The sequence below is a fragment of the Panthera tigris genome, chromosome B3, assembly GCF_018350195.1.
Source record: "Panthera tigris isolate Pti1 chromosome B3, P.tigris_Pti1_mat1.1, whole genome shotgun sequence".
In the NCBI taxonomy this organism is placed as follows: Eukaryota; Metazoa; Chordata; class Mammalia; order Carnivora; family Felidae; genus Panthera; species Panthera tigris.
Window position 1 is genome coordinate 108,765,378 of NC_056665.1, and position 14,802 is coordinate 108,780,179.

The following is a 14,802-nucleotide window of genomic DNA, read 5'->3' on the forward strand; positions in this document are numbered from 1 at the left end:
AAGGAGATGAGACAGAGACCACATGGCCCACAAAGCCTAAACTACATATGTACTATCTGGTCCTTTATACAAAAAGTTTGTGGATCCCTGAACTTGATCAATATGCTCTATTGCTTGCAAACAAAAAGTCTCACATGGCAAAGTTCTCTTTGGATTCAATGCCAGAAGAAAATATGTAAGTCTTTAGACAAATGTGTTTGCTTCCTTTAATAGAAAAAAACATTTCTATTTTAATTCAGCTGCCAGGAAAACCAAAAGCTCAGTATGACCAACTTCAGTAACAATGACACTCCAGGTGGCCAGACACCTCTATTGTGTTTAATCCTTTACCTACATGTGTATGTGTATATGTTTATGTAGGTTGATGTACGGTCTTGTTCTCTCTTGATTTTAATTTATGAGAAGTCTATAATTTTGTGTGAAAGCCAATACAAATATGAACAAACATAAGGATAAGTTGTGTTTGGTATAACTATTTTAAGAGGTTATCCATGAAATCATAATGACCAAACTGTCTTTCTCTGTTACAGGATTTGGAATTATGGAACGAAACAAGCACATGTCTAAATTTGTGAGAAGTTATAGTGTTCCCTGTGACAAAAATATGGCCCTAACTTATGGAATATGTAATATTTTCATATACAACTCGAGGAAAATACTAATATTTGAAAGGCTTTTTTTCGAGATCCTTAAATAACTGTGCAGGAAAGTACAAGTCCCAGTCAACTGGAAAATTTACTTCTGTGACCCAACTCATGCTTTGCCACTAACATTCTTATGCACTGTTGCCAACAGTGAGGTATATTAAGATAAAGTGACGATCTCATGTCACCTGTTTCATTAGTTAGAAAGTAAAGGTCATAACAACTTTTCTCTCAACTCTTTTCGAATCTTATATAAAATACTTTAAAAATGAAGTGTGAAGAAAGAAAATCAGACTGTTGGTTTTATTTGCTTGTTTGTTTTGTTTTGTTTTTGAATCTTTTGTCTTATTTTTGAAACTTTTACAACAGCCCTCAAAAAGCCAAATAAATGAAATTCTGTGCATGTGTAGAAAGATTTCAATATAAGAATTTTCTTAAAACCAATTACAGGTAAATTGAATATCAAGAATATTAGCTCTAGCACCCACCAAGTTTAGACTATACAACCAGGCATTTCTGTTGTATATGTGTCTTATGTAAGTAATTAGTTTGATGGCTTTCTGATATCTGTTCATTAAAATATTGAGCTCTTAAGGGAACTTGGGTTCTTACAAGGGACTTAAGAAAATAAAATTTGTGTACATTTTTGAAATGTTACATAGTAAATGACTGTACAAATGAAAGCAGTTTTCCCAACCCCAACACCAGTAAGAATACAAGAACCTTTTTCCAATATTGGAAAACCTTAACATTAATCTAATATTCACACCAAGTTAGGCAGCACAAGCTCATTAAAATTCCAAGTTTCATTGTTCCTGATTATAATTATACCACTGCAGTTTAGTAAAATTATATACCTCTTACTGATTAATAAAAACAGAAGCAAGAATTGTCACAATCCTGTTATCATCTGGCTATTATTACAGAGTAACAAAGATCACATAATTGTAATATGTCTATAAAGATTCAGAGATTTCGATATATCACAGAGTACATTATGTTTAGGAATAGTGAATTTACTCCACCATTCTCGATGCAGGTGAGAACCATCCTTCTCTATATTAAAGAAGAAAACCAAAGTTAAATATATATGTGTGTGTGTGTGTGTGTGTGTATTTAATATATCTATACATAGATTTAATATATATATTTAATATATATATATTAAAGCATTTATATATAAGCATCTATAAATATATATAAATATATATGTATATGTATATGTATATGTATATATATATATATATATATATATATATTTATTTACCTTGAATGCTAACACTTCACAATCATTTAAATTTTTATTAAGGAATTAGAAAATGTTAATTATTCACATAATTAGTCTTCTCTGTCTGCCCCCTAAACTGTAAGTTTCATGTGTCAAAGACCCCACCTATCTTGCTCAGTTTCATCTCCAGTGTGTAGCATAGCATCTAGAACACAGTATGTATGGAATAACTGACTGATGTAGGGCAAAGAGCATTGACTTTAGAGTCAGAACCCTAGGAATTAGAAGCAAACATTTTCTCTGCCATTACATTCACTAAATGTGTATTCCATTACCTCTGATCCTTGGTTTACATTCTTCCAGGTGTCCCAGGCCCAGAGGCCAAGTACCTCTTAGTGTAACCATAAAATAGTATCAGTAGGTCAATGAAAGCAGAATGATTTGATCAGCCCTGTGAGAATGCAAGCCCAAGGTGGCAGGGCTGTCTCATTCACTCGTGCATTGTAGAGGCTGGAACAATGTCTTGAGTCTAAACAGAGGCTTAATCAACACGTGATATTCAAGATTGGAACAGGAAACAGATCTTTAAAGTAAACATCAACCTATGCATCAATATTTACCTAAATATTTATGAATTCTTGACAACACTTCTTGTCAAGCTTCAGCTCCCAGCATAGAGAATTTTACTTTCTTTTAGAAAAAATTTTTCATCTTCCTTCTAACCATACAAAACTTTATTACAAAGTTAATAAGCCATTATTAAATCAAAGTCCTTGTAACAGAAAATTAAGATGATAATGAAGTGTTACCATTAACAATAAAGAGGATTTGGGGTTTGGGGTTTAGGTTTTGTTTGTGTTCTTACTATATGGAAGGATGGTTCTCAACTGTCTTGAGAATGGTTGGATAAATGAATTGCTTCTAATCATATTGTGCTCTGTTATTTATTGAAGTGTATGAATCATTAAACACATGTAAAATTATGTGACCATTGATTTTATTACTTTTACAATACACTCTGAAGCCAAGTACTAACTGTCAGATTAAATGGGGGAAATTCTCTTTGGAGGTACTAGTATTTTTTTTTAATGTTTATTTATTTTTGAGAGACAGACAGAGGGAGCGTGTGAGCAGGGGAGGGGCAGAAAGAGAGGGGGACAGAGGATCTGAAAAGGTCTCTGTGCTGACAGCAGAGAGCCTGAAGTGGGGCTTGAACTCATGACCTGTTAGATCACGACCTGAGCCAAAGTCGAACACTTAACCAACTGAGCTACCCAAGCGCCCCCCCACCCTTGGATGTACTAGCATTTTAAATTGTGCCCTAGACAAGAGGAATCTTAACTGAAACAACTGGGTGGTTGGATTGGGTTGTTTCTCTTCTAATGGTGACTGGTTTCCCCTAAAAAGGCTGTTTCCCATTAATTTCTCATTCAGTGTCCCAAGATAAAGTTTGATACAAGGTTACAATATTAAACTCTTTAATCTAGATGGTCTTCTGATTTTTCCTGGGTGCTAAAAGGAAAATACTATTTCTAACAAAAACTTCCCAGATTATATGTTTAAATTTTAATCCTAGAAATGGAAATATCATTAAAGAATATATATCCTGAATCTGTGTGAGTTTAAGTGACTGTTCATCCATCCTGCTGGCACATGACAACTAGACTGGAAGACTAGCTAACTAGAACTCAAGTCTCCTTATTGCTGGTCTAGCATTTTGCCCATCATACCCTACCTACACTACCTCCAATCCAAACTGTGCAATCCTTTGATCTTCACCTTGACTTCTACAAGTGGAACTTCTAACTCTGCATTAGAAGAGCTATGCCCAAGCTCTATAATTCCTTCTCATGAGCCCACCATATCTCATCCTGACCAACCTGCACAAGTTTTCAGATGGTCTCTCCTGTGTGGCTTAACTCTGAGATGATAACAATACAATTCCAGTCAAATGTTCATGGATTCCTTTTGGGGGTATAGGAAAATGATAAGTAGGGAGAGTAGAGAAACTTTATTTGGAAAAATAAACACATAGGGAAAAAAACTGGAAAAACTTGGGGCACTCAATCACTTAAGCATCTGACTCTTGGTTTCGGCGCAGGTCATGCTCTCACGGCTCCTGAGTTCGAGCCCTGAGTCATGCTGTCAGTGCAGCGTCTGCTTGGGATTTTCTCTCTCCTTCTCTCTCTTTGCCCTCCCCCCACTTCTGTGCATGCTCTAAATAAATAAATAAATAAATAAATAAATAAATAAACTTTTTTAAAAAACAGGAAAAATTAAGGTGTGATAAGGAGATATTTGTCTACTAATACATAGCATATTAGTTGATAATAATATGCAACAAGTAACAGAATGTTCCTCTATAATGCAGACCTAGTCCAAACCCAATTTCATCATATGTGACATAAAATAAGTCATTTCATCTCTCTCAAACTATTTCTATACTAGTAAATAAAAATCATCATAGTACTTACGTGTTGGAAAGAGTAAAAATTAAACACTAAAATTAATGGCCTATTAAATTCATAAAAATTAAAAGAAGATTAATGCCCAATATTAACAATGCTATTCTGAAAAAGGATACATGTGAACCTATGTTGGTGATAGCTCATTTGATCTTTTAGAAGAAATAAACTATATAAATAATATAAACTATAAAATGTACGTACCCTTTGATCTGGCAAACCAGATGCTCAGTGTCTATCTTAATATAAAGACATCTCAATATTGAGACATCTCAATATCTAATAATAGAAGATTTAAAATATATACTATATCCTTTAAATATAACATAAATGTTTATGTAGTATATATTTATGGCATAAATATATGTTCACAAAACCACAGAATCAGTGTGGCAAGCTGTATTTCTGTGAGTGGTGGGATTGTGGACGATTTATTCTCTTCTTTTTCTGTCATATTTCTAATTGTACGTAACAGTTACATATTTCTATTAAGTAAAAATTTTAGAAACAAGATGATTATAAAATATTCTTCTAACATTTATTCATCCTTGGTAGAGGTGATAATAACAGAATGCAGAAAACTATACTCTGGTGATAAATGTATTATTCTCTGACACTTGCCCACAAAGGCAGCAGAACTGCTTCGAAACAGATACATGCTGATTGGTTTAATCAAATGAAGGTACCAATGGAATCCACGTGCCCTGTGTCAATTTATATATTGTTACTGGCTTTACAGTAAGATTTTTAACCAATGTGAATGAGCAGTTGAAGTTATTCTACGACACGTGGAAAGTACAGGCAATTCACAGTTGCTTAATGCTGGTTAATTGATAATTTATTAGTACCTAATGGACGAACTAGATTTTTCCTTTCTACTCTTTTCCACCTTCAAACCAGTTACTTAATGATTAGCTCATAGGGAATTTGTGTGTTATTATAAGATGCATGAAGAGTTTCAGTTTCTAATAAGATTTTATGTCCAAACTCTATTGCTTTCTCTATTGCCTTCTTCGACCCACATCTAAATAAGATTCACGCCCTCTCCTTTTAAAAAAATCTTACATAGCTCCATTTATTGTATTTCAAGCATCATCACAATTTGGAATCACACATTTATCTCTATGATTATTTACGTCTCCTCCCCCATTAGACTCTGAGCAACACAAGAGCAGAGATTGTGTTTATCTTTATTTTCCACTCCATAGCAATTACTACAATATCCTACAAAACCAAGGTTCCCTTTGATGTGGATGTAAATTTTAAAGGACGGCTGTTTTCCTATTTATAAATTCTACCATCGTATAGATCCTTCTTTAACTGATGTCTCCTGTATCTCAGCAATACCCTGTATCTCAGAAATGAAGGAAGTGAAGACTTTCTCAAGAAAATTCCAGAAATAAAGAAATCAAAAAGAATGCTAATGTGCCAAGAGATGCCTGAAGGTCTCAGTCTCAAGACAGGTCAACACTCATGCCACCAGATTGCATAGCCATGTGTTCCTCTCCTTGTCCAGGACCATGCCCAGGAGGAGGGCATGAAGTGGCACCTCAGGAAATTGGCAGTGAACAACTAGAGGAATATCTTTCATACATAACAATTTTTCTTTTTCTTTAAATGTATTTATTTTCTCCGCCTCTTGCTGCCTTCTGCTGTGCCAGACAGAGATGCCTATGGTTATTTGGCAACTAGTAAAGGAGCTAAAAGTAGCTTTTCGGTACTTCATAGACTATAAATGAATCCAAAATCAAAAAAAGCAATCAGCCTGAGCCAAAATACAGGCATCTTTTAGGCATTATCAAAAGAACCAGGAAAGAAATGGGAAAATGAGTAAGGAATAGAAAGCCACAGAGCCCTGGAAGAAAAATCAAATATAACAAACACGGTCAAAGAGTAACAAAGACAGAAATCACAGGAATGGAGACATCTTTTTTAAAAAGTTCAGTTTATAAAATCCAACCATCTGCATAATTCTACTTTTGTCTAGTAAACCGCAAAAGTTGTAGGTAACACTATGATCTCATTCAAAAATGGGTTTTTCAATAGACATTTCTGAAGATTTCCTCTAGTGAGAGTTTGAAAACAGATCAATCAAGGCAGCTCAGAACAAAATAGCAGGTTGGATACACACACCTACTCATACTATCAAACTGTCTGCAGTATGTGGATTCATTCATGATTTAACTTTTCCTCTAAGTCTAAAATATGTTTTGTATTTGTGTTCAGTGGGTGTGTATATAGAAATATTTTATTCATCCAACTGTCTCTCCAATTGAGGTTCTATTTTCATCTATAATTTAAAGATGACACAGAATACCAGCAAAGACGAAGATTAAAAATGATGCCAAACATGAGCAAGTTCTCATAATTTATAACTGGTAAAGGAAGAAATAAATTATAAGCACAACAGCTAAATTATTTGTTAGCACTTGTGGCTGCTTCTCGTACGCAGGCACTACATGGGTACTTTTCATCTTCCAGCCAAATAAGTAAGGTGGTTATCTCCAATGTGGATGTGAACACAGGAGAATGAAACCCAGTTCTCATGGTCTGTATAAAGTCATGCTACTGGGCAACTCACCCATTGCCCTATATAAACAAGTCCTTCTTCTCATTCCTAGACTACACTATCAAATAATTGCTTAGTCCCTACCTCAGAGACCAGTGGCATATTGGTAAGAAAATGAAATACACTGAAGTAATTTCAACATGGTACATAAAAAGAACACATTTAATATTCCTAGCAAGAGGCGTGGGTCACTCAGGATTTATTTTAGTCATACAATGCCTCCCTATCATTATTATAGAAAAATAATACCGCCTGCTACCTGACACGCAGGAAGTTTATGAATAATCATATCAGCTGACAATAATATAAATCTTGCATTGGAGCACTCTTAAACTATGCCAAAAGCCCTGACAAACTACATATGCACTTGAATGTTCTGAAATATGATCAGAGAAATATTAAAAAGTTCTCCTTATTTGTAATGTTTCTAATAAACCCTTGAGTATTATTTTAATTTCTGATAAATGGAAGGAAAAATAAAATCGAAGCTTCAGATAAAGTCCACATTTTCAGAGAAAGCCTGTAGGCCAGCTAGAAAGGAGAAATGTTAATAATAATTCTGAATACTTCAAAATATTTTTGTGGGTAACAAATGAGCCAGACATGTGGCCATGACAATAGTCAAGTTCCCTGACCATGTTTATATATAGGTAGAAAGTCAGAGTTTTCAGAAATTCGAGGCATGATGCTTTCCCACAACAGGCTATAGAATAGTTCCTTACAAGGATAGACTACGCAGTCCCTTTCAACAAACAGATTACTTAACAACCACAGAAAAATAATATGTCACTTGTTTCTTGGGCAAGGCCTAGCTTATCCCGATCAGGGATTTTGTGTTCCTCAGAATTTTTTTAAAAATGGCATTTGTTCTATAGCCATAGGAAAAAAAAAAAACAATTAGTTACATTTGTGAAACCAGAGTACATAGCTCTACTAATAAAAAAATTGTTGGGAAATAATTACTGACTTATAGAATCTTATTCTATCATTTTTGGTATAGGATATCTTGAATATATGTGTCTGAATTTTAAATAAGATATGATACGTAATGGTACTCCAAATCATTCAGACACAATTATCATGTAATATATTTAATATTATTAAATTAGTGTCAGGACCTGCAAGTTCATTGTGTACTACATTCTGCCTGTATCCTTTACCAGCAGGGAGTTAATTTTTTCCTGAAGCAGTTAGATCACTGCAATTTAAAATACTTTAAGTCACCTGTCATACCTCTCCCCAAGCCTTCAATTAGCCAAACTAAATATTCATATTTCCTTTAATTATCCACCACATAACAAGATTCCCAGAACTTCATGCCGTCATGGTTACTTTCTGGTAAGAGTGCTGTCATTTGATAGTATTTCTTTTAAAATATCCAGCTAGATGTTATGCTAAGTGAAATAAGCCATACAGAGAAAGACAGATGCCATATGTGTTCACTCTTATGTGGATCCTGAGAAACTTAACAGGAACCCATGAGGGAGGGGAAGGAAAAAAAAAAAAAAAAAGAGGTTAGAGTGGGAGAGCCAAAGCATAAGAGACACTTAAAAACTGAGAACAAACTGAGGGTTGATGGGGGGTGGGAGGGAGGGGTGGGTGGGTGATGGGTATTGAGGAGGGCACCTGTTGGGAGGAGAACTGGGTGTTGTATGGAAACCAATTTGACAATAAATTTCATATATTTTAAAAATAAATTTTAAAAAATAAAATAAAATATCCAGCTAGAATTACTAGCATAATATTTTATCTATGATCTGATTAATATGGACTGGAATGATTATTACCTCTCTAGTAAAGACAAGAGTGCTTTTGTAATGCATGTTAAGACCAATTCAGTTCATTTTAATATGTTCACATGTATGTATTTACATGATATGGTTTTTTTTAAATTTTTTTTTCAACTTTTTTTTTTTTTGGGGGGACAGAGAGAGACAGAGCACGAACGGGGGAGGGGCAGAGAGAGAGGGAGACACAGAATCGGAAACAGGCTGCAGGCTCCGAGCCATCAGCCCAGAGCCTGACGCGGGGCTCGAACTCACGGACCGCGAGATCGTGACCTGGCTGAAGTCGGACGCTTAACCGACTGCGCCACCCAGGCACCCCTACATGATATGTTTAACATAGCACATTTGTCTGCAGAAATTTTCTTGGAAGGCTGATGTCTTCTCTCCCTTTTTTTTAAAATCCTTTTTTGAAGTAGGCTCCACGTCCGGCACACAGCCCAACACAGGGCTTGAACTCAAGACTCTGAGATCAAGACCTGAGCTGAGATCAAGAGTCAGATGCTTAACCAACTGTGCCATTGTCATAGGAACCTCTGGGAGTATTTGAATATTGAACCAAGGAAATGATGCCAGGTATGAAAATGTCATTGCTGTTTTTCACATTTAGGAATACAAAGAAAAATATGTAGATGTGCTTTTCTAAATTAAAAAATAACATATAGAAGTAAATTGACTAAAAAGGACATTATTTTAACTTATAGGAAAAAATATATTGCCCACCATATTTGGAAGAGGTAGAGTACTTCTTTGATAGATTTGGTTAAAAAAATGATCCAAGATATGAAAATATTCAAATCTCAATTGTTTTAAATTCTAAAGGCATATTTCTGCCTGAATGTTTTGCATAATTCTGCCAGAACTTTTCATATAATGATATCTTCCTACTGATACTTTATGCTTATTATAAAACACATGAAACAAGAAATGAAGACCAAAGAGCTTTTTTCTACTGTTCTTTTTCAAATTGCATGTTAGAAAAAAAAGTGAGACAGTGAGAAATAAAAATGATAAGGTTTTAAGCTTCATCATCCTTTCTATTTTTTCCCATAATCTCCTTTTTCCTTTTTAAATCCTCACTTATTCCACCCATTTCTCAGTCTTTTAAGTGCACAGAATGTTAGCGAGTAGCACAGCCCAGAGGATGGATTTTGGTTATTAAAATTAAAAAGAATCTAAAGCAATTGTAACAATTAGGTGTCAACAAAATATTTTCAACCAAATAAAATTAATCTAGGTACTGTTCCATATAGAATATCTTGCCTAAGGCAACCTTTCCTGATAGAAATACTACAGTCTCCATGTAAGTCCTGACTTTAATGCCACAATTTGTATTAGAGAAGACATTATTCACATAAGGCAAGACTGGGTTAAATCACAGTGATTAATTTGCTTGTGGGGGTAAAGCTGACTTCAAAAAAATCTATAAAACTACATATGTGGAAACGATAGAAGGAAATCTCAGTAATTGGGGCGAAGGTTCGTCTCTAATTAGCTGCAATGCATCATTAAGTTCTATTGTACTAGCAACTGAAAAAAAAACATCGCTGTTTTAGAACAAATGAGAGAAGAGAGGCATTGGAACAAAGACATTTAACTTCATACATTTCAGTCTTTTCCAGTATATACTCATAGTTAAATCTGATAACAACCAACATTAATAAAATATCTGAAAGAGACCATCAAAAAAACGTGAGACAAGAAACATATAGTAAGACAAAGTATTTGGCTCACCGAGGAACAGAAAGTTGAATGGAGGTCTCTCATGTCAAATACGGGATAATTGTTAAAACTCAGATGCTGTTTACTAAAGCTACAACCTCAACTATGTTCATAGTTCTGAGATTGTGAATTACAGAATTTATTTGATTACTATCATCAATCTTTCATTTCCTTTTTTTTCACCCTTGTATTTTAACAAGCTCAGTCAACTTCATTATTATTATCAAAAGATCCTGCAATACAGATGAATATGTGATTAATAGAAGATAGATAGGTAGATAGATAGGAAGAAAGCTTTATTATGAAAGCCATATAAACTCACTGGCTGCTCTGCTGAAAGTATACTGCAATACAATATCTACTGTTATCTGCAATACAATATCTGCAATACAATATTTACTGTATCCTATACAATAACCCAGGTAGGGCATAATGGTGACTTGGACCAGAGATGAAGGGGGTTAGAACTAGAGGTGGAACTAGCAGGATTTGGTGGAGGTTTTAATACGGGGACGTTTGTCTAAGCAACGGATGAATGGAGTTTCCATTAATTGCATTAGGGAAGAATGTTCAGTGGAGCAGGTTTATGGGAGATGATGAGAAGTTCAGTTCTGGACCGTCTCACCGGATGTGAGTAGGCAGTTGGATAGGAGAGTCCACAGTTCCAGAACAGGTCCAAGACGAGTATATAGATTTGGGAAGGGTTAACACATTTTAAAGTCATAAGATTGCAAGATATCACTGAAGAAGAGAATATGGATAGGAAAGAGAAGAGGCACAAGGACTGAGCTCTAGAATATCCCCCTAACTTAAGATATTATTTTAATCAAACTGCTTTCAAGAAATACCATACCATACCAGAGCACCTGGGTGGGTCAGTCAGTTAAGCGACTGACTCTTGATTTCAGCTCAGATCATAATCTCATGATTTGTGGGTTTGAACCACATTGGGCTCTGAGATGACAGCATGCAGCCTGCTTGGCATGCTCTCTCTCCCTCTCTCTGCCCATCCCCCACCCTCACTCAGCCTCTCTCTTTCTCTCTCTCTCTCAAAAATAAACAAAAAAGGAAATGCTATACCAAATTACATATAAACCAGAATTATATGATAGTGTCAGTCACTACAGCATTTGCCAAGAGTGGCCATTATCTTTGGCAATTTGAAATACTAAAAATGGTCTCTTGCTGTTTCAGTATTTATTACAAGTTAAAATAGTATTTTTGTGTGTTTATTAATAATTTGTATTTTTGTTTATTTATATAAACTATGTACTCAGCTAATTTTTCTCCTCAGGCATCTTAATTCTTATTGATTTACAAAATCATTTTACATATTAAGGTAATTAACCTTTCATTTGTGATATTTGTTCCAAATATTCTATCTTATTTTCATTTTCATGGTCTTTGGTGTGAAAGATTTTATATTTTCTAGCCAAATCTATTCACCAGTTACTTTGTTATGTATTCCATTGCTTTAATATGTACAAAGATAAATTAAACATGTTCACATAGTTTCTTTTTACTAGTTTATGGTTTCTTATTTTTTGCATTTAACTCAGTCCATCTGATATTTATGTTAGGCCATATGGGAAACCCTCATTAAATATTTTCTTAGATCTTTAGCTCATTTTATAATTACACTAAATAATATATCAATTCCTTCTTTGTGATATGTCCTTTAACTTACATTCAGTTCTTATCCATAGTAAACTCTAGTTCTGAGATATTTATTCCCATTTTTTGCTTTGGCTACTAATTCTTGTGTCTATATGTGGATACTTTATTATCATATTTTAAAATTATATGTTATATATACTATTTATTTGTCAAATTACTGAATGCCTACCTAACAGGCATGTGGGTTTTCTGCTGTGGTTGTGAGTTTCTCTACTAAACCAAAGTAGAATGACAATTTTTTTTCTTTTGGTTCAGTATAGGATATGGTGTGGTAAGAATGCATTATTTATGTATTTACTTATTTATTTATTTATTTTTACATTCATTTATTTTTGAGAGACAGAGTGAGACAGAGCACAAGCAGGGGGAGGGGCAGAGAGAGAAAAGGACACAGAATCCGAGCTCCAGGCTCCAAGCAAGCATTCAGCACAGAGCCCAACGTGGGGCCCAAACCCATGAACTGCAAGACCATGACCCGAGCCGAAGTCAGACGCCCAACCGACTGAGCCACCCAGGAGCCCCAGGAATACATTGTTTTAAAGTCTTTATTTAAATTCCAGTTAGTTCCCATGCAGTGTAACATTAGTTTCAGATGTACAAGATAGTGATTCATCACTTCCATGCAACACCTGATGCTCATCACAAGTGCCCTCCTTCATCCCCACCACCTGTTTCACCCATCCCCTTTGGTAACCATCAGTTTGTTCTCAGGGTTAAGAGTCTGTTTCTGTAAGGATACATTTTAAAATTCAGCCTCATTGACTCTGAAATTAGTGAGAATCTCATATACCTCCTTCCCAGGCCCAGACTTTAGCATATATCCCTTTATTTATAGTTCTGTCACGGCTTCCCTCTCATGTCTTTGGGCGGGGATTTTCTTAATAGGCTGGGAGAAATCAATACAGGCATGGAGAGTTCGCTGCCACACCAAATTAAACTTTAGATATGTTTTATACATGCATAACAAAGCTTTCGTATTTGCCACAGTTATTTAACTCTGCTTCTCCCATTAGTCAAAAACTACTCTTTCTGGCTTCCCATTCAGTTAGAGGCATGATTTTTTCTTTTTTCTTTTTTTTTTTTTAATGTTTATTTATGTTGAGAGAGATAGTGCGCTCACACAAGTGGGGGAGGAGAGGGAGAGAGAGAATCTCAAGAAGGCTCTGCACTGTCAGCACAGAGCCTGACACAGGGCTGGATCCCACAAACCATGAGCCAAAGTCAAGAATCAGATGCTTAACCAACTGAGCCACCCAGGCGCCCCCATGATTTTTTCTTATCCAAAAGCTAACCCACTTTAATACTTTGACTTATTTCTTTAAGAATCTTTTCATTTGAACTAAAGGTTTATTTTACCTTTAATATTAGCTTCCCAATATTTTTTTCCCTATTATTCTACTCTCTTTGGATACTCTACTAATCAGAAGTACATTTCTGTTGCCACAAATGATGAACAGGCAAACCAAACAAAAAGAAAGTGGTAAATAATAGGAACCCAGAAATTGTTTCCTCCTGCATGGTACGTCCACTTTCAGACATTCCCCATGCCATTGCACTATACCCCAACTCCATCAAGAAGCAGACAGGTGAGCAGGTCCTTAAAGCTTGTGAGAATCTAGTCAGCTCCCTTCCTGAACTACCCCAGCATCTGGGACTCAAAAATCTGCCCCTTACTAGATCTGGGCTTAAAGTATAGGTCAGTCTCTTTTCAAATGTAAAAGGCCATTATTCCATCATCTTACTGATGTTTTCTGCCAGCTGCCATGTGACTTACTGATGTTTTCTGCCAGCTGCCATGTGACTCCACTGAATTTTCTGAAAAGAAAAGCTTCTGACTGAGATGGTGATTGACAAGGTAGACAGTTGTCTCTTGATCTCAGTTTCACTGAATGTGGACCTCCAAGGACATCATGCTTCTGATGTCCTAAACACTGACCCTCACCTGTGTCCCTGAGAAAGATTTTCTTCCTTTTTTTGGACACCCTCCTTTTAACCACATATTGTCTGGCTTGGACATACATTAATCAAATTCCACAGAAGGTGGTTTGTCTTTTTCCTGTTTGTGGTCATACCTTCCACTTTAATGGCTGTTTAACTAGAAAATTAATACTGCATCTTGTTGGAAGGGGGAAATCTCACCCTCTTTCATGATTCCTCACATAATTACCCCCAAGTGTCTCATCTCTACTCCCTCTGAAGGCTTCCCTCCCTCAACACTTCCATGTCTGGTCCCTAAATATTCCCTCAACCATCTGCTCCTAACAACAGCTGCTCTGACTTAGAACTACCTAAATGAAACTCCTCTGACTGAACATTGCTTGGTTCATTTGCTCTTTCCCTTTGACATTGAAAGGTGCTTACTGAGCAGATCTTAAAGAAAAACTCCAAGTCAACATCATATGATGAAAAGAACAAATCAAATTTGTGGGAAATGGCAAGGAAGGTAATGTACTATCTGATTAGCATGTCAAAAATTCAGTGCCTAAAAATAATGGTCTCCACTGATTCTTATAAAGTAAAACAGTTCAAGATCAGTTTTTTCTAAAACTCGTGTTCAAGCCCTACTATCCATTCCCCATATTTGATGTGAATCAGCTGGGTGTAGGAAATCAGAATTTATTTTTTTTTATTTGTTTTTTTTTAAGGAGGACTTTGGGTCCTTCTTTGGCCCTGGTAGGAAATAGATGGGAAGAATTAGAAGAGGTTTCATGAA

At 35.4% G+C, this 14,802-nt stretch overlaps 1 protein-coding gene across 3 annotated transcripts in view; it reads right to left on the minus strand.

The window, feature by feature from the left end:
- Positions 1-14,802, minus strand: part of KCNH5 (potassium voltage-gated channel subfamily H member 5) — a 307,440-nt gene that overhangs the window by 96,783 nt on the left and 195,855 nt on the right. The window lies entirely within an intron of this gene.